At 35.9% G+C, this 24,290-nt stretch overlaps 1 protein-coding gene and 1 long non-coding RNA gene across 2 annotated transcripts in view; one reads left to right on the forward strand and one right to left on the reverse strand.

Annotated features, from left to right (window-relative positions):
* Window positions 1–23,882, forward strand: part of LOC130453690 (uncharacterized) — a 43,372-nt gene extending 19,490 nt beyond the window's left edge. Inside the window, exon 3 of the long non-coding RNA XR_008911179.1 lies at window positions 23,384–23,882. This is a non-coding gene — a long non-coding RNA (uncharacterized LOC130453690). The remainder of the gene's footprint in view (window positions 1–23,383) is intronic.
* Window positions 1–24,290, reverse strand: part of NXPH2 (neurexophilin 2) — a 165,236-nt gene that overhangs the window by 55,842 nt on the left and 85,104 nt on the right. The gene's annotated exons all lie outside the window — the stretch shown is intronic.

A 24,290-nucleotide genomic window follows, 5' to 3' on the forward strand; every position in this document is an offset into this window, starting at 1 on the left:
TGGAGAAAACAGTTTGTTGAAATGTTTTTTGCAGATCTTTTACATTTTTCTTTTATCTGTATCCCTCTTTCCATTTTTGTCCTCAAGTGCCCTTGGGATGGCTTTGCCTGGTTGTGTAACTTGCTGAGCTTTTTAAACATTGGTTTTACCCTCCACTTCTTTCTGCTTTGTGAGACAATACTCATAATCATCATTCATCCTGCATAAGATTTAAAAATGAGTTCATATTCTATTTTTCTCCTGACATCAAACCTAAATTTGTCTCTTTGATACTTCTACCAGTTGCTCGTGGTTCTGTCCTCTGGGACCAAACAGAACAAGCCTAATTCCTTTTGCAATGAAAATTCTTTACATATTTAGGAGACAGTTATTATTTCCTCTTGAGGCTTTTCTTTCCCACACTAAACATGTCCAGTTCCTCCAGATGACACTCACATTACACAACCCTTCCAGCCACCTAATTTTCACCCCTGGAGTCACCGTTCACTATTTCCTTTCCCTTATCCCTTTACATGCTTCCAAGTCTTGTTGATTTTACCTCTATGACACTTTTCATAATCCTCTCTCCTCCAACCACTTGACCTGCTCTCTAGTTCTAACCCTAATCATCTCTTCCCCAGATAATTACAATCGTCTTCTACTTGGTCACTCTGCTTCTAGCTTTTTCACTCTCCAATCTTTCCTCCAGAGTTGCCAACCTGATATATCTAGAACACAGGTCCTGCTAGCCAACTGTCAACATTTTCAATACCTTCCTATTGTTTCTATGAAAAAAACTCCTCAGCGTGTCATTTAAGGCCCTTCACAATCTAGTTTCTCATCCCCCCATCTTTCCAGAAATTTCCCACTACTTGCTTTTCAGGCAAATTGGTCAGTCAGCAGCTCCCTGGAGACATTATTTCACCTTATATTTTCGTATCTTTGTCAAATTTGTCCATAATATATTTCTTGCTGAACTCTGCTCTGTAGATGCCCAGGCTTCCTTCAATGCATAGATCTTGTGTCTTCACCTACTTAAAGCTTTTCCTGATGTCCCTCAGTTGTTACTCTCAAAAATTATTTGCATTTTTTGTATTCACTTACCCTGTACATATTGAATTTCCCACCCCACCCCACTGTGGAAGAATCTAAATTCCTTGAGGACAAAGACCATTTCATTTTTGTCTTCATAAGCTCAGCACCTAGCACATTGCTTTGGGCTTAGTTTTCTAATGATTACAGAATCGAATTACTTAGCATAGTAGGGCAAGCCTAAAGCAGGCTCAGAGTTTAAAAATGCAAAAAGCACTCAGAGATTGTAAATTCTAATTAAAACCCAACTTTACTTTTATGCATGAAGAGCATAGCATTCAAGCCTTAAAAGAGCTAAAAAATGAAACTGTCTAAGTTACCTGGTCAGGAACTTAAAAGAAATCACGTGAAGGAGGTTGGAGCTTGGTGTAATTTCTACCTTTTCCCACTCCCCAAGCTAAGCTGTTTATTCCTTATGTTTACATGTGGGTGAGGGACCAAGTGGGAACTGAGCAGAGAAATGTACCAGAGGAGGAAGTAACTGTCCTGAGCCTTCAAAGGGAGGGAAGAGGTGTGGTGGGGGGGAGGAAGCATGAGCTCTCTCTCTGATGGGGCTGACTCTCCTTCCCCAATGACAAGCTAACTCCTGCCTCATTTTGTAAGGTGCTTTTGCCCTCTTTATGGTATGAGCTTGTTCTTAGTTAAAACTTTTCCAGATAACTGTAGGTAAAGGTCAGTTCTAGCTTTTATCTCTTTCCTCTTTTTAAGCCAATAGTTTCTTCAAACATTTTGGTTTACAACTATTGTAGTCATTCAAAGTATTTCCTCTTTTTATCTTTTTCTTTTAAATTGGTGTTTATTTTTGACTGGTCCTAATCTGCCTATGATCTGACTGCACACAGTTTATTCTTTAGTGGTTTCTGTATCACTAACTAGTCATTTCCTTTCTGTCAACTGAATTTTGTAAAGTCATTTCATGCTTACTATATCTAGTTCCTTCCCACTTTGTGAATAAAGTGTAATGTACAGGTGTGAGCCTTCCAATTATTCTAGTGGCCTTTGGATTCTTTCATTTCTTCATCCCAAACTATATTTTCCAACATACTTCTTATCTTTGTATACTGTACCCAAATATATATGCATTTTATAACCCTTACCTTCTGTCTTAGAATAGATCCTAAGTGTCAGTTCCAAAGCAGAAGAGTGGTAAAGACTAGATAATTAGGGTTAAGTGACTTGCCCAACTAGAAACTGTCCAAGACCAGAGTTAAACCCAGGACTATGCACACATTGTTTTTGCTCAAAGTCATACAAATGGCAAGGGATCTGTTGATTTAATTTGGAGGATTTTAATCAAGTTTTTCCCTATAATCTCCCTATGTCTTCATTCTCTTCAATGGATGTTGCGTAGAAGCTACAGTTCTCTTCAGGGTGATTATTATTCTCCAGGATTCCAATTAATCTAAGATGTTGATCTATCTTTCAAGTCTTTTTATTTGGTATTACCATTAACTTCTGTAAAAAAAAAAGCAACAAAAAGTACTATGGCATTTTGGCTTTCCTCCATTTATTCCACTTTTGCTGTTTAAAAAGCAATGCAACAAAATTAAAAACATTGTTTCTGTTCATTGTTCCTCTATCTCTTCCCCTGGTATTTTTGTTGAGTTATTATTTCCTTTAATGTGTTTATAACCTAATTAATATTACCTTGTGGTATGTCTTATTTCTTTTCTGTGTTCATTCAGTTTGTGATTCAGTAGTAGTTTTATCCCTAGATCCTTCTTTGTTGCAGAATTTCTTCATCATGTGGGCACTTTTCCTGGACTTCCTCATTACATGAAAGTTTTTCTTCTTTGTTTCCCCCTCCTTATCAGTTTGGTGGATTTTGTGTGTTCCAGTATTTTGAGAGACAGGACTCAGAATTTAACCTGACCCCTGCTTCCACAATAGTGAATGTGCCTGCAAGAAGGCCTGCTTTACAAATTGATAAAAGGAAGATGGTAGTTTTAGTCATTGTTGCTCAGTCTCAAAGCCTGATACTTCACTAACTCCTGTGGACCCTTGTTATAGGGTCTCCTTTCTTCCTGCTGTCTCTATTCCTCCCTGCTTGGCAAGAGTGGCTCTGGTTTTTCTGCCACCTCTGCCCTAGGTAATCTCAGGAAGCTGGACAGCAGTCTGCTTATCTTAGTCTCTCTTCCTAGTCTCTTTCCACCTCAGCTTCAGGGAGCATTTAGGAAACTCAAGGAGTCTTCTCCACTTCATTCTGTGCTGCTTTGGAGTGGCTTATAGGAATGTTGGGTTCTTTATAGAGTGTTTTGTTGTCTTTTTTTCCCTCTTAGCAATATTAACATTATGAACTATTATATTTTTCTGGTAGTGAGGAATGGTATTTTAATGGAGTTATTTCTTTACATGATTACTTCATTGTCTTTATGAATAGTAGCATTTTACTTTCTTTTCATAGAATTTAGGTTTTTCTGTCCTCCTTACTTGGGATTCAATTGGCCAGCCTCTCACCTCTTAAGCCCCTGTGTATCCCAGACAAGAAAAACAGTTTCTAAATGACTTCCCAAGCTATTGCCTCTGTGAGTTTTCTGTCTTGTGCTTCACTCTCTCTCCTTTGGATATCTTAGTGACTTCTAGAAACTCTCATTTTTTTTCTCTTGCTTGTATATACTCTTTTCCAAGTGGGTCTTCCTAAAGCAAAATTCCTTCAGGTAGATTCTGGTTGACTCTGACTTTGATGGTAAAATTTCTTCCTTCACTTATTTCCCTAGCTTGACACTGCACTCCTGTCACCCAGGACCAAAAATCTAACATTTCCAGGCAGATGCTCTGGAATCTGACTCATGCTACTCCAAGTTTGAGATTTTTCTTCCAAACTGATTATATACTCTAATTCTGATCTGAAGTCCAGATTCCTATTACCTCACCCTTACTTCCCTTAATATTGAATGGACTAAGAGGTCAGAGTTAATAGATACTAGATATCCATCCCTATTTTTAGCTCCAGATTCATATTGCTTCACTTACTTGTTTGTTGCATATCAATACTATCTAATCAATACCCTCACCTTTGCCACCTGGCAATACATACACCCCTCTTAGAGAAGTACTTTTATTTAATCCCAGATAATCATTGGAAACCATTCAGAAACAGACTATGCATATACATTTAACCAAAGCTTTCCCCAACTCATAGTGACAAATCCTAGCCTGACAACTGTTGTAACTCCTTTCTTTCTTTGTATTCCTTCTAGCCCCCTAAATCTATAAGCCAAGGTACTGTTCTTGACCCTTTTCTTTTTGTTTCCTGTTCATTCTTTCTTCCATTTAGAAATCTCATCTATTAGCTCTGTGTTGAATGAATAAGTGGATAAATGAATGAAAAAAACATTCATCAGAATCATAATATGTAACTGATAGTGCCCTGGGGATACAAATAAGTGAAAGTTAGTTCCTTCCATCAAAGAGTTTACATTCCAATTGGAAAAGACAGCATATGATGGAGAGGTAGAAAAAGAATATGAATAGATTTCATGGTTTGGAAATGACCTGGAAGAGACAAAGAAGTATGCTTCTGGGCAAGATTAGGCAAGAGCTTATCTATCCAAATCCAGTACTGGTCCAATGGATGTAGTCATGATTCCACTGAATAAGGGATAAGCAGGATAGCCAGAATGTAGGAGTCCGGGTTTGGAAAAGATTAGGAGGAGTTTAACTCCCAATTTTGGATTTGTAATTTGGCCCTTTCTCCAGTTCCAGTGTGACATTTTTTGCCTCATATGCTAGTATTTCAAACTCCATGTCTAAAACAGAATTTCTCATCTTTCCCATGTCTGCTCTACTTCTTGTCTTCTCTATTTCTCTAAATAACATCAATCATTATTCTGGTTGTCCAGCCTTGAAACCCCACAGAGATATTTAGCATCTCTTATTTACTCTTTTATCCAATAAATCATCAAGTTCTGTTGTCTCCCTTTTAGAATGTAAGCTCCTTGAGAGTAGGAATGGTTTCATTCTTGGCATCTATATTTCCAGAGATTATTATAGTGCATGTCAGGCACTCAATAGGCAGTTAAAAGTTTTTGTCCATTGACTGACTAGCTGGTCTAATTCTAGTCTCTAGCTTCTTCTAATACATCTAATATATATACATATATGTATATATGTATATATATATATATTGCTGATAAATTAATCTTCTCAAAACTAAGCTCTAAGTATACTACAGTATTTATGAAACATCAATGGCTCCTTGTTTCCTAAACTTATTAGCATAAAATTTAAACTTTCTGCTTTCTCACCTATCCTCATGCATTTCCCAGAACTAACTTCAATCCTGTAATTAATTTGAACTACTTTCCAATTTACAAATAAATATTAAGCATTCTAGTCTATGTGCCTCTCTGATCATTTTTATAATAAAAGACTTCCAAAAGTTCTGTAGGATGCCTTGGGGCATACCAGTTCCCTCTCTTATCATGACAGGTATACAACAAAGAACCAGTCATTATAGAAGAGAAAATGGACATCTTAATTACTTGAAATGCTTTTGCATAAACAAAATCAATGCTGCTAGATTTAGAGGAAAAGCAGTTTATTAGGAAAAAATTTTTTAGACAATATCTCAAAAAAAGTCAATATCCAAGAAGCAAACTGGTACAAATTCATAAGACCAAGAGCCATTACACACTAGCTGAATGGTCAAAGAGTATGAATAGGCAGTTTATTGCACAGGCATATAATAAATAGGTGCTTAATTGACTCTTACCGGTTGTTTGATTTTTTAAATGCTACCCTACACTATGATAAATTCTGTAATACCTACAACAGAAAATGATCCCTCTTTCTTTTATATTCCTATAGCATTTAATTGATCAGATACTTAACATGGCACTTTTCATATATATATAGGCTTGTAGATACTTGATCATTTCTATTAGCTACCTTGCAGGGATATAATATTGTATGTTCCTTAAGAGTCTTGTTAATAAATGCACAAAAATATTTCTGTGGTGAGTGCATATTTCTTTAGGAAAGATTCTGATGATCATTTCTTTCCCATAAATTATTTCCCTTTGCCAGTCATCTTTGTCACAGGTTGCTCCTTGGGGTACTGTTTTAGCCATTTATTTAATGGCTGTGTTAGCCACTTATTGATTCGCTATATTCTAATCAAAACAAAACCACAGGAAAAAAATTATAGGACTGCCCCTAAAAAGAAGAAAAAAATAAGACAGTGGAAAACATGCAGCAAATATTTCTGGTAAACACCTGACATCCAAGATAGAGAAGGGAGGATTTATATATAGCTATATGAGCCATTCCCCATGCATGTTAAAAGGGGCTCAATGCTTATAAACTAAGTTTGGGGCAGACCTAGTCTACATTTTAGCCCAGTAAATATCCCCATGTATGTATATATGTACATGTATATACATAGACATGTGTAATATGTATGACCATATATACTATAATATTAGATGTTATTAATTATATGGCATATTGATATATCTATGAATCTATTTATACATGTAATATTTATATAGAATTTAAAAAGATTCATTAGTGTAAATTAGCTCATTATATACACAATAATAGCTGATACTTATATTGCACATACCATGTTTCTAATGATCTTCACAACAACCCTGTCGCTTAATACTGCAGACATTATTTTTCTTCATTTATAGATGAGGAATCTGAGGCTCAGAGACATTAAGTGACTTATTTATGGTGCCACAGCCAGTAAGGTGCAGAGGTGAATTTGAACCCAGTTCTTTCTTGAATCCAAGTATAGGATTCTTTTCATTGTGTTAAACAATCTGCCATGAACAGAAACCCTCTCTGCATCAATTAAAAGTGGTTGCCCAGACTTTGCTAGAAGATATTCAAGAGTGGGGTATTTCCAGCTTTGTAAACAGATCAGGCTAGTTTTGAGTATATCTAATTGTTAGGAAGTTTTTTCTTACCTTGAGCCCATATCTCCCTGTTTGTATATTCTACTATTGGTCTTGGTGCTGTCCCACAGGGACAAAAGGAACAAATTCAATTTCTCTTCTACATGACTACTCTTCAAATATTTGAAGACAGCTACTGTATCTCCATATGTTTGCTTTTCTCTGTGATAAACATCTTCAGTTCCTTTAGCTGATCCTGGTATGGATGGCATGGTTTCGAGTTCCCTCTCCTTCCTGATCTCTCTATTCTCCTGATATCTGACACCCTTCTAATTTTGGTCTGACCTATGCTTGGACAGGCAAGTTAGTCTTACTAAACTGCTATAGACATGTTATATCTTATATGAGAAAAAGCAATTCTAAACAGCTCCAAGAGGGAGCAGCTATAAATTGGTAATCTTGTTTCTAGTGAGATTTTTTTTTCTCCCTATGGCAGATAGAATCCTCAAGGGAAGAAAAGAAAACTAAGTCTAGAATAGATTTCTTGTGTAGGGAAACTTTACCTGCAGCTTTGCTACACAGCCAGGCTATTCATTGTATTTTGTATTCATTACCTTCTGATTTCTATGAGGAAAACAGAGTACAAAAAAAGTAAAAGCATGCAGAGAGAAGGGAAATTAAAACACACACACACACACACACACACACACACACACACACACAACCTAAAACCTTTCCAAAGGCAAGCTTTAAATGCACTTAAAGTCAATCTTAGAAGCCTTTAAAAACATTTCTAAATTGGTGGAAGCAAAAACTCCATTCATCTTGCGTCCCAAGAGTAATGCTATCATGATCCGTGTTCTGTAATTATGCAGTGTGCCTCCACAATAGGAAGGGGACATGAACAGCTAGCTCAGGGGGATCATTTCCAATCCCTTTGTTTCACCCAGAGCTACAATGCCCCCATCAGGGAAATCCAATGTGTTTCTTATCAGACCTTTTTTTGTTTTTAGTGTGAATTACTGAACAAGTCTCTAGATACTGATTTATATCTCCCCACAAGATAAATGTCAGTTTCTATTGGCACATTTCTATTCAGCAGCACCACTTTCAAATTATGTAAAAAGGTCGTGCAGGCAATTTGATTGCAGATGGTGGAACAAAACAGGCCAGAGAATCAGCAATGAGGGAAGAGCTCCCTTTTCCCCTTTTTGTTGTAAAATTGCAGGAGCTAAAATGTATGTTCTGATGCCAGAGATCACCTCACTCAGCCTGTAAGTAATGGTTATTTGAGATTCATAACAAAAAAAAAAAAAAGAACTGAATATCTGTCTGTCTATCTACTTATCTAGCTATGGATGAAGATAGAACCTATTCAAGATTGTTACTACTAATATAGTATCCCTATAGGAGAGTGCTGCTGTGACCACTGCAACAGCCTTCTTTTATCTTCTGGAATCAGAATTTCTCTGAATTAATGGTAGCTAAAGAATGCCCACTCTTTCCCATCTACATACATCTTCTCTTTACCCGATAGAGTAGGAATCCTGCCATCTTTTTTAGGCATTTGAATGAAAGAAGGAAACCAGTCAGCAGTGTCTTTAAAACAGGAAACAAGCTCACTACATGGCTCCAAATAGTATTAGAGATGATAATACTTCCTGTCCTATTTCCTGAAACCAGTGGCTAAATGATGAGAAGTCCTACATTTTGAAGAAATAATAATGATGCTAATTGAAGTGAATTAATCTTCACTGCTTCCATTATCCCAATGCCCAAGTCACCTAAAGCACTGCAACAGATCCAAAGTAAAGGAGCTGATGGCCACAGGTCCAGAGCCTGACAGAAACTGGAATCCTTCTGGTAACACAACCCAGTATTCTCAGGGTCACTGCTCTTTCCTCCAAGTAGCAAACCTCAATGATCTGGCTCAATGATGTCTCCTACTGGATTCTCACTATTACTGCCTCCCTGCTTTGATCAGATGCAGCCATGGTGCTGAGAATAATGGTACATTTAGGATCATAAAATCAGGGATTGAGAGCTAGAAGAGACTTCAGAGGGCATCCAGTACAACCTCCTCACTTAAAAGATAAGGAATCTGAGGTCCAGGGAGGTTAAGAGACTTTATAACCACAGGACTGAGGTTTGAATTCTAACTCTGTCCCTGACTCATCTCTGTGCCCTTGGAAAAATAATTTAACCTTCCTGGGCATCACTTTTCTTATCTTCAAAGTGAGAAGTTGGACTACATGGTATCTAAGAGCCCCTTTATGACTCTTAAATTCTCTGATCTAACTTGTATTCTTTCCACAGTCGAGGATGCAAACCTTTTTCTATTCCCTGATATCAGATGGCTCATGTACTTTTAAGGGTTTTGCTATTAAGTGCAAGGAAGTATACACAGCTTACAATAACAAATGAGAGAGGAAAGTTTACAATAATAATGGCTAATATTTATATAGTACCTGCTTCTTGTCAGCACTGTGCTAAGCACTTTATGATTATTATCTCATTTAATACTCACAACAACACTGAAATGTAGGTGCTATTTTCATCATCATATTATGGATGAGGACATTGAGGTACTCAGAATTAAGTGATTTGCTCAGAGGCACACAGGTAACCATATTTGAACTCCAGTCTTCTTGACTCTAGTCTTCATGCTCTATCTATTGTGCGACCTGTATTTATAGGTACATCCTAGTCTTTAGCTAGGTTGTTATTCAGTCTTTTTCAGCAGTATCTGACTCGTCACCATGCCATTTTGGAATTTTTTTTGGCAGAGATAATTTTCTTCAGCTCATCTAGCTCATTTTACAAATGAGGAAAGCGAGGCAAACAGGATAAGGTGAGTTCCCTGTGGTCCCAGAGCTAATAAATGCCTGAGACTAGTTTAAACTCAGAAAGATGAGTCTTCTTGACTCCAGATCCTGTATTCTATCCACTGTGCCAACCTAGCTGCTCTCATAGTGAGGTTGTATGTATCTAATTAGTTAATTTGCTTCTTAGGTGCAAATTATGGGTAAGTTAGCCTTGTTTTTTCTTCAGCTTTATTCTCTCTGACTTTCCTCTTTTTCCTGACTTTCTTTTATTCCTAATAATAGGTGGAATGTATATGCCACTTTAAAGTTTGCAAAGCACTTTACACACATTAATTCATTTGAATTTAAAACAATGCTGTGAAGTACATAATGCAAGTATTATGATGATCATTTTACAAATGAGGGAACTTAGGTTTCTTGAAGTTAAGAGCATAACCCATTGTTATATAGCTAGCATAAGTGGCAAATCTCTTTTCCTGACTCTAACTCCAGCAGTCTATACACTGTGCCTGGTTTGAATGACTTCTGCTCATTAGGTAAGACAGATTTAGCATGACGTTCTTTCGAGAGAGAGCTAGGTTTATACTTGGCAGCCTTGATTTGGCAAGGAAATTTAGAGGTCTCAGCCTTCCTTCCTAGAGGCTTCTCTATCCCTCCACGACTGGACTGGAAGTTAGGATTGTAGTGTAGTAGAGTTACTATTCTTTCTTTCATGTATCTGTTTGGAACTTATTGTGATGTATGATATAAAATGATACTCTAAACCTAATTTCTGCTAAATTGCTTTCCAGTTTTCTCAGCAGTTTTTGTTGAATAAGGCATCTTTAGTGGTTAGTGTCCTTGGGTTTACCGAACACGAGGCTACTTACTATGTTCAATTGATTCTGGATCTTTCCCCAGAATCAATTCCCAACCACAGACAAGACCTCCTTGGCTTTTTTCTTATAAGGAAGTTAACACATATATTTTTCACCTTGAATCATCTGAGGAACATCTGAGAACAATCTGAGGAAGTCCAATTCTTGACCTCCTGGCTGCCTACACGAGAAAAGTCCTTTCTTATCTTGTCTCCAAGAGTTTTTTCCAGGTTTCACATCTCTTTCATCAGTGTTGCCATTCCTGCCTTCATTCCCCTTGAAACCATTACAATGTGTCCTAAAATCTTACTCTCTTGACTTGACCTATATTTTTTGGTTCCATATAGTTTGCCTGAAGTAATTGCCAAATGGGGGAAGAAAAAAAATGAAACAAAATTTTAAAATAGTATATTTTTGTGGTTATTTTTTTCCTTTCCTATAGCATCCTCAACTAGAATTTAAGTCCTCCTCTGAAGATATTGTGACCAGGGACTACAAGGCTAGGTTCATGGTATGGTATTGTGAGCCTATTATTGCTACTCTTCCTTCAGCATAGAGTCTCATCTCAATATGAATGCTTGTTCTTCTTTGAACATGCACTCATTGGCGCACGCAATTTATTAGAAAACTATGATGGCGGATAAGCCTTGGGGTTAATAATCACTAAGCTTTTCTCTATATCTCCATCAAGCATCCTTGATCTCAGCTTTCTTTGTCAAGGTTCCTGTTCTCTTTCTCAGGAGAGTGGTTCACTAAAATCCAAGGTCCTAATTATTAAAAAAAGAGAAAACTTTGAACATAGAGTACATAGCAGACAATCAATTTGCTTGCCAGTGGATTAAAATGGCCTTCTCCTCTTTCAATTCAAATTAACATGGTTTGTTCTACAAAAGAAGCCAAGAACCACTGGCTAAATGGTGCCAAGAAAAATATTTGCATTATTTAATAAAATGGAATTCATTTTGTAACTTTCAAAAGACAGATCAGGATAGATTCACTTTAAAAGAAAGTGATTTCATTTAAAAAAAATTGAGCCTACAAACTGGTGTCCCAGTATTGGAGTTCTTCAGGGCATTGATGATGCTCACCCTCCTCAGGTGTATGTATCACTGGTATAACACAGGAAAATGCTGTTAGGATTGGTGAAAATTTTGTAGGCTGTTAAATATTTTTTGAGCTTATAAGATGCTATCAACTTATTGCCGATGCTAAAAAACCTTTAATGATATGTTAGCACATTTTCTTCACACTATCTAATGAAAAGCTAGAAAGGTATTAGACCCCAAAAAAAGTATTTTAAAGGCCTAGAAATTAGCTCTTATACCAATCCTAAAATAAGTATTGAGAGGAAGATTGGTTTCTAATGTAATTGATTGTAATTGTAATATCAGTATGATTTTTGTATTAATCTATTATGTGTATTTTCTTTGACCTATGGAGTACTTAATATATCATCTTAATACCATCCCTGGCCAGCACAGATTTTTGCTGAGAGTAATGAATAGGTGGCCATTCCCTTATTGACCAAAGTGCACAGTATTCACTTAGCACTTTTTAAGTGCGTGAGACAATTAGTACAGCCACTTGCCCAATTCTATCATCCTGCCAATAGAGAACCCCAGCATAGTTTTTAATTCTTTCAAAGAATATCATAAAATTTTAAAACAAAAATATACCTTATTTCAAAAAGGAGAAATATATATTATTATGTTATTAAAATTAGTAATCATTGACAGTGTTACAATTTTACAAAGATTAGGATTCACGGGTATATGTAGAAGGGCCATGTCATACAATTTTATGTGGGTTGCCCTTTATTTTGGATCAAACAGAATGGCATAGTGGATAGAATGTTAGCCTTGGAGTCATGAAGGCCTGTTCATTGTGGACTTGGCCACATCATTCATCCCTCCACTTCCAGGAAAGTCTCTAAGACCATACACGATACACAGATGGTTACTGGCCACAGTGGAGGGGTTTTTTCACCAGTGAATCATGGTTCACTGATGTGTTATTAATATAGCACAAGATGATAGGAAATGAAATTTGAAGTAAACTATTGCTCATCTGCCACAGTTTCTTGAACTGTATAATAGGGATTAAAATATCACCTACCTCCCTGAATTATTGTAATGATCAAATGACAAACAGGTTAATTTTGGAAAAATGTGGAAAAACTTACCATGAAATTATTAAGAGTGAAATGAGTAGAATTAAGAGGGCATTATATACAGCAACAGAAATATTGTTTGAAGAATGACTTATGACCATCTATCTCCAGAGAAAAGACTGATAAATGGCAATAACAAGGACATACTTTTATATATACATGTATCTTTTTGTCACATGATACCTTCTTTAAAAGGATGGAGAGAAGGGGTGAAGGAGTACCCTGGATATTTTAATGTTACAAACAAAATTTTCAAAAAGATCAAATGAGATAATATTTTCTAATGTATTTAACACTGTCTGACAAACAGTAGGCACTTAATAAATGGTTACTTCTTTCCTCTTCTTATTGATGAGGAAAACTTAAATATTGGCAACCTTTTCAGAGAGTTATTGGACTCTAGTAACACTAAAATATATCTTTTATTTTCTCTATATTTCAACTATAATCATTGTGTTATCTTGCTGGTAGACACATTTGCTTATCTTTTATCATTGCCTGCAAGTTACTAAGCTTCTTATAACAGATCCTGATAAAAGTATACTTTTTTATTTTATGATTCTGTGTGTATTGGTGCTTGACCTCCTTTGTACATCTAGAATTTAATTTTCATCCAGAACTCATCATTTAGAAAGCAGACTCAAGAACTATGCCTTAAAGATAATTCAGAGAGCAGGTTCTATTATCTTGTTCATCTTTTAGAGTAGAAATATCTATTCCCAGGCACTTCAGGTACTAAATAAGGCCACAACTGAGTTTTAGTTATAGTTACAGAATATTAGGTAAAGCCAAAAGGAGGAACTACGGATTTTCTCATCTAACATCCTAGTTGTTAGATGAAGCAAGTAAGAGGCAAAGTATTTTACATAACATCACAGGGGTAGTTTGCATCAGAGATGGGATTTGAATCCCATTTTTCTTGACAAGGTCTAATGCTCTCTCTCCAATGGCATACTGATTTTCTGGAAGAAAATTTGAGTTTAAATCCTTCCTCAGATACTTACTAGTTGTGCTTATCAGCGCAATTCACTTTGCCTTTTCAGCCTCAGTTTTTTCATCTCTAAAATGGGGACAATAAAATCACCTACTAAGAGGATTATTGTGCAGATAAGAAGAAATAATCACTGTAAAAAAGCATTACAAATCTTAAAATGCCATGTAGATGTTAGCTAAGATTATTAAGCAACAGAATGTACATATGTTTGTATTACATACACACTAATTTAAGAGTGGCTAAGGGAGACAACTTGAGAAAGTCCCCTTCTAGGTGAACACATGAAATGAGATGAATTTGAAAGAAGGAAGGGAAGAGGGAGAGAGAACATTCTATGCATGTGGGAGAAAATTGTCTATATGTTGTTTATAAACAGGAATTTTCTGGAGCCAGTTTGATCTTGATATAGTTGATTGCTAAATTTTCAGTGTGACCATTTATTTATTCCTTAAAAATTGGTAAAGCTTACAAATCAGGGCTTGATTTATTCAGAATGTGAGAGAGAAATTGTTAATAAGGCAGGCTAAACTTAAATGTATGTTGTGCATCCTTTTGGGGAGGGATGGCATTAGTTGTTAAGCATTTACCAACACATACTTTTCTACAAAGAGTAGTAAGCAGGTCATTTCAGAAAGAGGGGGACTAATGTGTGAACTACCCAGAAAGATAGGCACTAGGTGGCACAGTGGGTAGAGCTCTAGGGCTGAAGTCAGGAAAACCTGAGGTCAAATATAGCCTCAAACACTTATTAGTTGTGTGACTTTGGGCAAGTTATTTAACCTTGTTTGCCTCAGTTTCCTCTTATGCAAAAATGCACTGGAGAAGGAAATGGCAAACCATTCCATTATCTTTGTCAAGAAAACCCCAAAAGGGGTCATAAAGAGTTGTACCTAACTAAAATGACTGAACAAAACTTAGAAAGATAGGCTGGAGTCAGACTGTGAAAGGGTTTAGATGAAGGAAGGGATATTTTATATTTTATCATGAAGGTAACAGGGAGCAACTGAAGCTTCTTGAAAAGAGGAATAACATAGTCAAAACTCAATTTTGAGGTAATCAGTCTGGACACTGAAGGATGAATTGTAAAGGAGAGAGAGGGTGTGGAGAGACCAGTTGGGAAGCTATTGAAATAGTCTAGCTGAGAGATGAGGAATGGGACTAAGATGACTGTTTTATAAACTGAAAGGAGATGTATTTGAGATATTTTAAAGTGGCAGAATCAACAAGACTTGAGAACTAACTGCATATAAGGGGAGAAAAGGGAAGAGTCATGAATGGCTCAGGCTGGGAACTTGGGTGACTGCAAGGGGATGTCTTCAAAAGAATATCAGAAAATGGTTACTGGATGATTTTGTATCTTATTTTCCTAGAATTAGTCAGCAACATTGACAGAGAGCACTAACGTGAATAAAAAAATTGTACAGAAAAGCGGAGCTGGGATTTTTTGGGAATAGTGAAGAAAAGAAATTGTGGATAGAATTACATATCCATATATGCTTCTATTAAACTCTATTCTCTCCAGTTTGCTGAGTTTTATCGCTGTTGACATTATTCTGATAAGACAATGTCCACGTTCTTCCTAATTCCCTTGACATGACTTTCATTGTTTATATAAATCTTCTAAAAATCTAAATTTGTCTATGGATACTCTGTCCAATTCACCATAGTCTCTTTAGACAGCTGATTCTTTACTCCTTCATCAGAACATTTTGTGTGTATGTTATCTGAATTTTTTTTTCTTGAGAATATGACATTCCTCATGGATATGCATACCATTTAGAGTTTTAGGTAATAAAATCTTAGCTATCCTTTCTATAAGCTATTAGAAATCAACTCCCCTCCCCCTCATGTAGAATGCACACCAAATTGTGCTTAGATTTCCAGGCCTTATCTGTCTTGAAGTCCTGGATAAAACAATATCTTTTTATTGTGTTTTCTAGTCTGGTTACCTATCATGAATATAGCTTCCTTTATTTTTTAAAGAATTTAAAAAATATATAATTAAGATAACTAAGGCATTTAATTTTTGTCCTATTTTAATCAGAAACAAAACTCCAATAGATAGAAGTTGCCCCAATGCTACTATATCTTGCCTTTATTCTAAGTTTATTCTCTTATTCTTGATCTCTCATTTTCCTCAATTTGTTCAATCTGGATGGTCTGTGGTATGCTCCCATCACAATGGAGTTTCTTTGGAATAGGGTTTTTATCTCGAAACAGCCTCACAAAATTGTATCCATCTAGCTCATGTATTTTTTCACAAAAATGTCTTATTAAATTTAAAATGGAATGATTACTGAAGCAATTTAATGGAGGAGGAAAGAACAAATAGGATCCAAAATGCAGGCCGAAAATTATTAAAAAATAGGGCTATCTGAAAAAAGGATAAAGGACTTATGTGTACAAAAATATTCATAGCAACTCTTTTTTGCAGTAGCAAAGAATTTGAAGTTGAGGGAAAGTCAATCAATTGGGGAACAGCTGATCAAGTTGTGGTATATGTCAGTGATGGACTACTATTTGCCATAAGAAACAATGAGCAGATGACTTCAGAAAAACGGGAAAGATCTACCTGAATCGATAATAGTAGAATAAGCAGAACCAGGAGAACATTGTACATAGTAACAGTAACATAGTGGGATGATCAACTGTGAAAGATTTAGTTACTCTTAGCAAAAAAATGATCCAGGAAAATTCTTAAGTATTTATGTCAAAGACTGCTATCCACCTTCAGAGAAAGAACTGTTGGAGTTGGAATGGTGATCAAAACATTATTTTTCATTTTAGTTTATTTGTGTTTTTATTTTGGGGTTTGGGTTTTTTATGTGTATTCTCTTATAGTAATGACCAATTTGGAAACATATTTTACATGATAATACATGTATAACCCAGATTAAATTGCTCCCTGTCTCTGGAAGTGGGAGATAATGAAGGGAGACAATTTGGATCTTATAATTTCAGAAAATATATGCTGGAAATTGTTATTACATGTAATTGAGAAAAGAAAATATTAAAAAATTAAAGAAAATAAAAAATGAAAAAATAAAAAAAATTCTTTTTATTTTTGATCAAAGAAAAGGAGAAGAGTGTGAATATTGATGCTGAAATGTTTTAAGGAATAGAAGAGGAAGAGTTAAGAGAACTCAGCTTCAAACTCAGTGAAATAGGATGGATGTTATATCTCTGCTATAATTGTAATAGGTAGAAGTACAGTTAGAAGTTCAAGAAGAAAGAACATCTTTAGAAGGACTGTCAAGCAATAGTGAAGGCATAGCTAATGCAATCACATCATCTTCATAAAGAAGAGAACACCTGTTAGCATAAATGCTTACTCAAGTTGCTCTGGGAAATTATATCATAAAATACATTTTTACAAACTGACCAACCATGTATATAATTTGCTTTTGAATTCAACTGCTCAAACATACCTGGAATAATTTCTTGATATGGATAAAGGCCACAAGAAGTAAAATATAACATTTATTTTCTTGTCATCTAGTCATTTTCTGTTGTATCTGACTTTTCATGACATCATTTGAGGTTTACTTGGCAAAGATACTGAAATAGTTTGCCATTTCCTTCTTCAGCTTATTTTATAGATGAAAAAACTGAGGCAAACAAAGTTAAGTGACTTGTTCAGTATCACCCAGCTAGTGTCTGAGTTTAGATTTGAACTTACAAAGATGAGTTTTCATGACTCCAGGCTGATGTCCTATCTACCACTCCATTCAGCTGCCCCATAAATGTTATTAGACAACATTGAATGAGAAGAACTCTGCAAAAGGCAGGGATTTTCTCTAATACTATTTTGATTAAGATAATGGAAAATTATATTTTGCATAACTTTTTATATTATTATCATTAGCAAAAATAATATTAACAAATAGTTTGTTTTGTGGCACTTTAAATATTCTGTATACATTCTCTGATCCAGAAAACAAATATACCATTTGTTAAAGTGAACTAGACTTCTCCTCCATTCCATTTCATTTCATTCAATACCTATTAGTCTTGCCATTCTAGGTGGTATGTTGGATAAAAAAATCATAGAGGACATAGTTCTTGCACTCATAAAACTTATAATTTCACTGGAAGAGATGAAGCATACCTGAATAAAATATTGGCAGAAGACAGCTTATGCCTAAATGCCTCCAAAGTAGCATAGACACTAAATTTTATTAGTTTTCTTCTGAGAATCTGTTTTGCTCTTAATTAGCTTTTAGATTTGGCCCATGTAATATACATTAATTAAACCTGAAAAAGCAGAGTAATTCAACTTAAGCAATTCTATCAGCAACTCCTGAAAATGTACAGGTGCTTAATTGATGTCATTAAGCTTTAGTGTTGTTATTGTTGTTGTTTTCCAAATTCAGTAACAAATATTCTTTGTTGAATTATCAAAATTGACCAACAGAAGTGGTAATTTGTTAGGAAGTCAGTCTCTTTGGGACTTCTGGGTCCCTAAATCTCAGTGGCTTAAGAAGTAGACTTATTTCTGATTTCCAATATTAGGGGTGGGCTTTGTGGCATGTTGGGCCATTGTCATTATTTCTCTTACTTCTCATTCCCTTTGCTATATTCTTGCTGTCACGAGTTATCCTTTTTCTGTGTCTTTGGCCAGCAGAGACAAGAAATGAGTGAGAATGGATATTTTCATGCCTTATAGAGGTAAGTACAGAAAATAGTCAGCCCAGCCACTAGACACTCATTTTCAAGTTTCACATTAATACAAATAAAAAGTAGTTGTGTGAATCAAGGCTCAAAGACTTAATTCAAATAGCTTTAATGGAGGCCTGCAAAGTAACAATCCAAACTGGCATAGTATGTAGTTGCAGAAATGATCAAATAAAAAAGAATCTCAAAGAGAATATATTTACTTCTTATTATAATTATAGACAGCAGATATGCACATATCTTTTCAGTTTACTTGGTTATCATGTTTGCCAGTTGGAAAAAAAAATATTTCCCCGACTTTAGATTGCTAGAAATTTAGTTTTAAATGTGTTTTTGTTTTTGTTTCTAACCTTTGGGGCTTCTCTTCCCTTAAAAAGTTATCTGGAGTCAACTGTGAGCATGTTTTTACTATCTAACTTTGTCTAACTTTTTTTTTTCTCATTCAAAACAAGCAATTATTTTTTAAACCTTTATCTTCTGACTCAATACTAAATATCAGTTCTAAGGAAGAAGAATGGTAAGGGCTAGGAAAAAGGGGTTAAGTAACTTGCTCAGGGTCCTGTAGGTAGGAAGTGTCGGAGGCCAGATTTGAAGCCAAGATCTCCAGTAAGTCTCTAGTCCTGGATCTCTAACCACTGGGCAACCTAGCTGCCCCAGAAATTCTTGTTCACTCTAATTAAGTAGTATTGTACTGATCTACAAGTGAAATGGGAGTTTACTATATCCCCAGATCAACTATTATGGAGTCACCCAGATGAAAGACTCAAATGGAACTTTTCAGGAGACCGGAGAATTAGCACATGCATCAACATTTTATATTGGTCTACTAAATAGTTGGGAGCAACCTTTTCCCATGGGCTGCATAGCTGGAACTGTATGCCTCCAAAACCATTTGATTGAGTACAATCTGCCTTTTTTCTTGTATCTGTATCTCAGGGTGAAGGGCTTCTTCATTTGCAGCAGCTGACACAAAGCCCTTTGCCCCATTACACATGAACCAACCCACACCTCAATAAATACATTATAACATGAACTCTTTCCCCCAATGAAAACTTTTTCCTATGTAAGCTTCCTATCTCGCAAGTTCTTTTTGTCTGTGTTTTTACATAAATCTTCCACAGGAGATCTCTTCAGTGCACGGGATCTGGTTGGATCTTGTTATATATTAGACACTACCATGGCATTTCGATTATAATCCTTAACTCTAACATCAACTGTTCCTTTCTTTTGCCAGTCACCCATTTTCTGAACTATATCTTTCCCACAAATTCTTGCAGATAAAACCTTGTTGTTGTTTTTTAATGCCAAACAATTTCACTGTCAGTTGGGTTACTTACAATTTTGATTCTTCTAAGTATTCCATTTTGGGGAATATTAGGAGCTAACTTAACATCTATACTATATTCAGGTTCAATGTTGGAATAGAAGGATATACACAGAAATCACTGAATAGTTAACCAAAGTAGGTTTATTTTGTCCTAACTCAATAAGCATATGCAACAATGATACAACTTTACTTAGCTTCTCTGGATGCATTCCACTGGCAGGATAGAATATGATAAAGGACCTTATGACTTCTGTGGTCTTCATAAGCTCACCAAGTATAGGGGACCCAACTGCCCATAGGCGGGACTTCTAAAACCTCACAGATGTCCAGGACATCATGTCAAAGGAAGCAGGGGCCATTTAAGTCCTAGAAATAGCTTTTGTTACCTTTGAGGGAAAAGTTATCGCTATTGTGGGGAAAAGGGCAACTCAGGTCCTACCACATGGAGCCATCACTGGGATAATACTGATGCTAAATAGCTGGGCTTTTGTACTAGTGAATTTCTTGCAATCATTGAAAGCATTGCAAAAATTTCCAAATGTGATTCAAACTGATCACTTCCTCCTATTCATTTCTGGGCCCAGTTCATTGTCTAGCTACAGCACTTGTCGAAACTCCAACTCTACTGCCTAGTTCCCACCAGGTGCTAGACATCTGCTCTTGGTGTATATTGATAGACCAACTTTGTTGTTGTTGTTTTTAACCTAACCATATAGGATAATGTGGGTAGTATGCATTTTTCACCTATTTGGTTTTTCCATGGTAAATAGGAAGGTCTACCTCTTTCAAGTCAATGTAATTTGAAAGAGAAGAATCTATGGAATTTATCAGTAGCTCATGCCCCCACACTTAGCACAGTGCTTGGCACAAAATAGACACTTAATACATGTTGACTGATTGATTGACTGATTGATTGATTGATCACTACAGAATCCCTTTTCCTTTCCCCCTGTTTTGATGTCTTGATTGATACTGATATTCAGATGAATGAAATTATCTCTGTAGTTCCATCTGTCTTGGAATCTTACTTTTTTCTTGGGATTGAAAGTTTGAAGGGCTATTGGAGATCTTGTCCCAATCTGTCTTCTGACATGAGGAACAAAAGGATGAAAGAGAGTAAATGACTTGCCCAATGTCACAAATGGATTAAGTAGAAGGGCTTGGTTCAAATTTAGTTTTCTCACAAAAACCCAGCACTCTTTCCACTGTTATATATTGCTTGATTTTAGTGTATATATGAAAGATACTTTGTGTGAGGATAGTCTTTGAGCTTCCATTTTTCTCTGTCAAATTAAATGGTTTTTAAAAATGGAATCAAGAGACAGAAGACTCTTCAATTTTTTTTAATTTAACAAAAATTTATTAAGCAAATATGTGCCAAAGGGAAACTGGAGACTTAGCAGGACTAGATGTCAGTAGGAAATTAGGAATCATGCTCTCCCCAGCCCACCTGACACCCACATACCAACAGTTGCCCAATGACATATTGAGAGCATGTCTCAGGAAGCTTACCCCTCCTCAGCTCCTGCCCTACTGCTCAGTTCTCAGCAGCTGCTCTTGGTTAGACACTAATCCCCACTCCTTCTACCTTTACTTGATATAACCCAGAACCCCAATCTATTCCAACCCTCGTGTCCAAAATGCAAGTCATCTGTCCTGTAATTGCTCTCCTGGGTTCACTGAACCTTAATTTTGACCATCTTGATTTGCACTCTGTACTTCTTTCCCTTTCCTTGACCTAAATCTGAACCCTCTTCTATAGGTTCTCTCCTATTAGAATGTGAGCTCATAAGAACAGGGATGGTCTAAGTGTTTTTAAATTTTTCTTTCTTCTGTTTGCTTCTCCACTGACTAGCACAGTACGTGGCACATAGCATGACTTGCATCTTTTCTTATCTTGACCTCTTGGTGAATCAATACAACTCTACACTATTCTCTACTCTCAAATCCCTTGTTTTATTGATGTATATGCACAACTACCATCTTCATCTTCACTCCTATCCATGTGTTGCTAAATAGAACAAAAGAAAGTCACAAAACTATGCTGATTGGGTACACAATAAAGTCTATTTCCCAGGGTTATTTTGAGGATAAAATGAGATATTTGCAAGGCACTTTGAAAATATTAAAGCTTTCTTTAAATGCTAGCTATCATCAGCATTAGTAATAATAATTAGTATGTTATATATAATATAAATACTTATATTAGAAATGCATTTGACAACAATAGCCTTGTTGGCTAACTAAATATGTAGTAGTCTATAGAAAACCATGTGTAAAAGCCCGCATGTCTCCTTATTATTTCATCAAGGCCATCTTCCATGAGTCTAAACCATTCTTGAAAAAAACAAAACAACAACAAAAAACCACAATAACATTAATAGGCTGATTAATAAACAGTTGCCTGTACTTGTTCCTTGAGGCCGTTTCCCATAATGCATATTGGAGGATTTTTGCAGGTCATGGTACTCATTCTCAGTCCATCTCCCTTAAAAGGAGATTTCTAGGACTAAATATTTAAAGTGCATGTATTGGATGTATCTTTTATCATAAATCCTTCATGTTAAGTGTTTAAAGATGCTCAATGTCCTCAGTAATAACCTTGAGTTTATACAATGATACTGGGTTTATGCATGATGTACACATCATGTATCACTGGGCCTGACAATGATTATATTTTCCTGCATTTCCTTCAAATTATGGATATTCTGTAGTTATACTTCTCTAATTAGACTTTAACAAACTATGAGTTTATGCTGGATCTAACTTAATCAATTGGCTTCATTCCAATTGGTGGGTCTATATCATATATCTCTATATCTACATATATTGTTATCTATTCTTGTACTTAATATACACAAGATTTTTTAGGAAAATATAGCTTGCTGCAATTGGGTACAGAGCTTTGTGTGCATAGCATGACTTAGAGATCACTTTTTCTTTATTTAAAAAAATTAATAGCATGGCCTCACAGGGAAAGATGTATTGAGCAAATCTTGTTGCAAGATGTCTTCAGCTATAATGCTGTTTCATGGTATGGCACAGCATTGTAATACTAAAGTACATATTATCATGTTATGGTGCAGTAGATAGAGAACCATGCATGGAATCAGGAAACCTTGGATTCAAATACAGTCCCAGACAATTAGTAGTTGTGTAACTCTGGGCAAGTCATTTAACATTTGTTTGCCTCATTTTCTTCATCTATAAAATGGGGTTAATAATAATACCTACTTTGCAGGACTTCTGTGAGGATCAAATGAAATAAAAATTGGAACAGGCCTGAATTCTAGCTATTATTATTATTATATGTACTGATCTCATCTGAAGTAGATTGAAAACTTCCTTTAGAAAAAATCTACATCTGTTTATTTTGTATGTACTTCCTAGTTTGTATAACTAGTTCCCTAGCCTGTAAATAATAAACTATGAAGACATTAATCACCAGTGAGAAAGAACAATAATTACAGAAAACGCTGAATTAGCCATGTAAACAAGAGGAGTCAGAGCACAGATAATCCTCCCAAAATTTCAAGATTACCAAGGAATTTTTAATTACCTTGTTTTTTGATTTAGTCAAAAACAAACATTACTGAAATTCTGTACCATTGTCTCATTTCAGTATGGAGGTGATCTTGGAGTTTCAGAGATTATATGAGAGAGATGAAGCTGTGAGAGAACCTCTGGGATGGAAAAGCTCCAATAATGGATCCAGTGACAGACTGTGTGTCTGTTGCCAGAGGACAAGCCTCAGTAAGCTAAAGAAGTTTGCCACTAGACTGCTTGCACACTCATGAAATGCTAGACCACAGCAACTCTACTGAAATCAGGTTATTGATGTATATGCCTTTCCAGTGATTGGCATCACTGGAGGAATTAAATACTTGAACAGCATGGGATTTTGCTCATCTGGTTATCACAAACTCATTGACTAAGGCCATGTTTTGTAAATATAATCAGATGAAAACCCAGCCAAACAGTTGACTGTTTTGTCTCCACTGCTTTAAACACCTAGATATTGTAGACACAGAGATGTTTGGCGTCTCTTGGACTGAAATAATTTTTTTTTTTGCCTCTGCTTTGGTGTGGAGTCAGTACAGTCTCATTCACACAGAAACATACTCACACACACATCATGTTTAACTCTCTTTAGGCATAGCTCTTTCATTAGTAACTTAGGATTCATGGATACTCATGGCTTTAGGGATTCTTAACCTTTTTTTGTATCATGAATCATTTTGGCGCTCTGGTGATGCCTATATATACCTCTTTCTCCCATCAAAGTGGTTTTAAATGCATAAAATATCAAAGATTATAAAGGAAACCAAAAAGCTATTGAAAAGGTTTTTTTTTAATCCCCCTCATGCAAGTTCACAGAGCCCCTGAAATCCATCCATGGACTTGTTGAGGATCCATAGGTCCCAGGTTAAGAACCTTTGGTCTAGTGAGAATCAGGAGATAGGAGTTGTAGAAAAGCAGAAATACTGGATATTACACAAAGCCCTTTCTTTTTTCCACTCACGGGTCCC

This window comes from Monodelphis domestica, chromosome 4 (assembly GCF_027887165.1).
Source record: "Monodelphis domestica isolate mMonDom1 chromosome 4, mMonDom1.pri, whole genome shotgun sequence".
NCBI lineage: Eukaryota > Metazoa > Chordata > Mammalia > Didelphimorphia > Didelphidae > Monodelphis > Monodelphis domestica.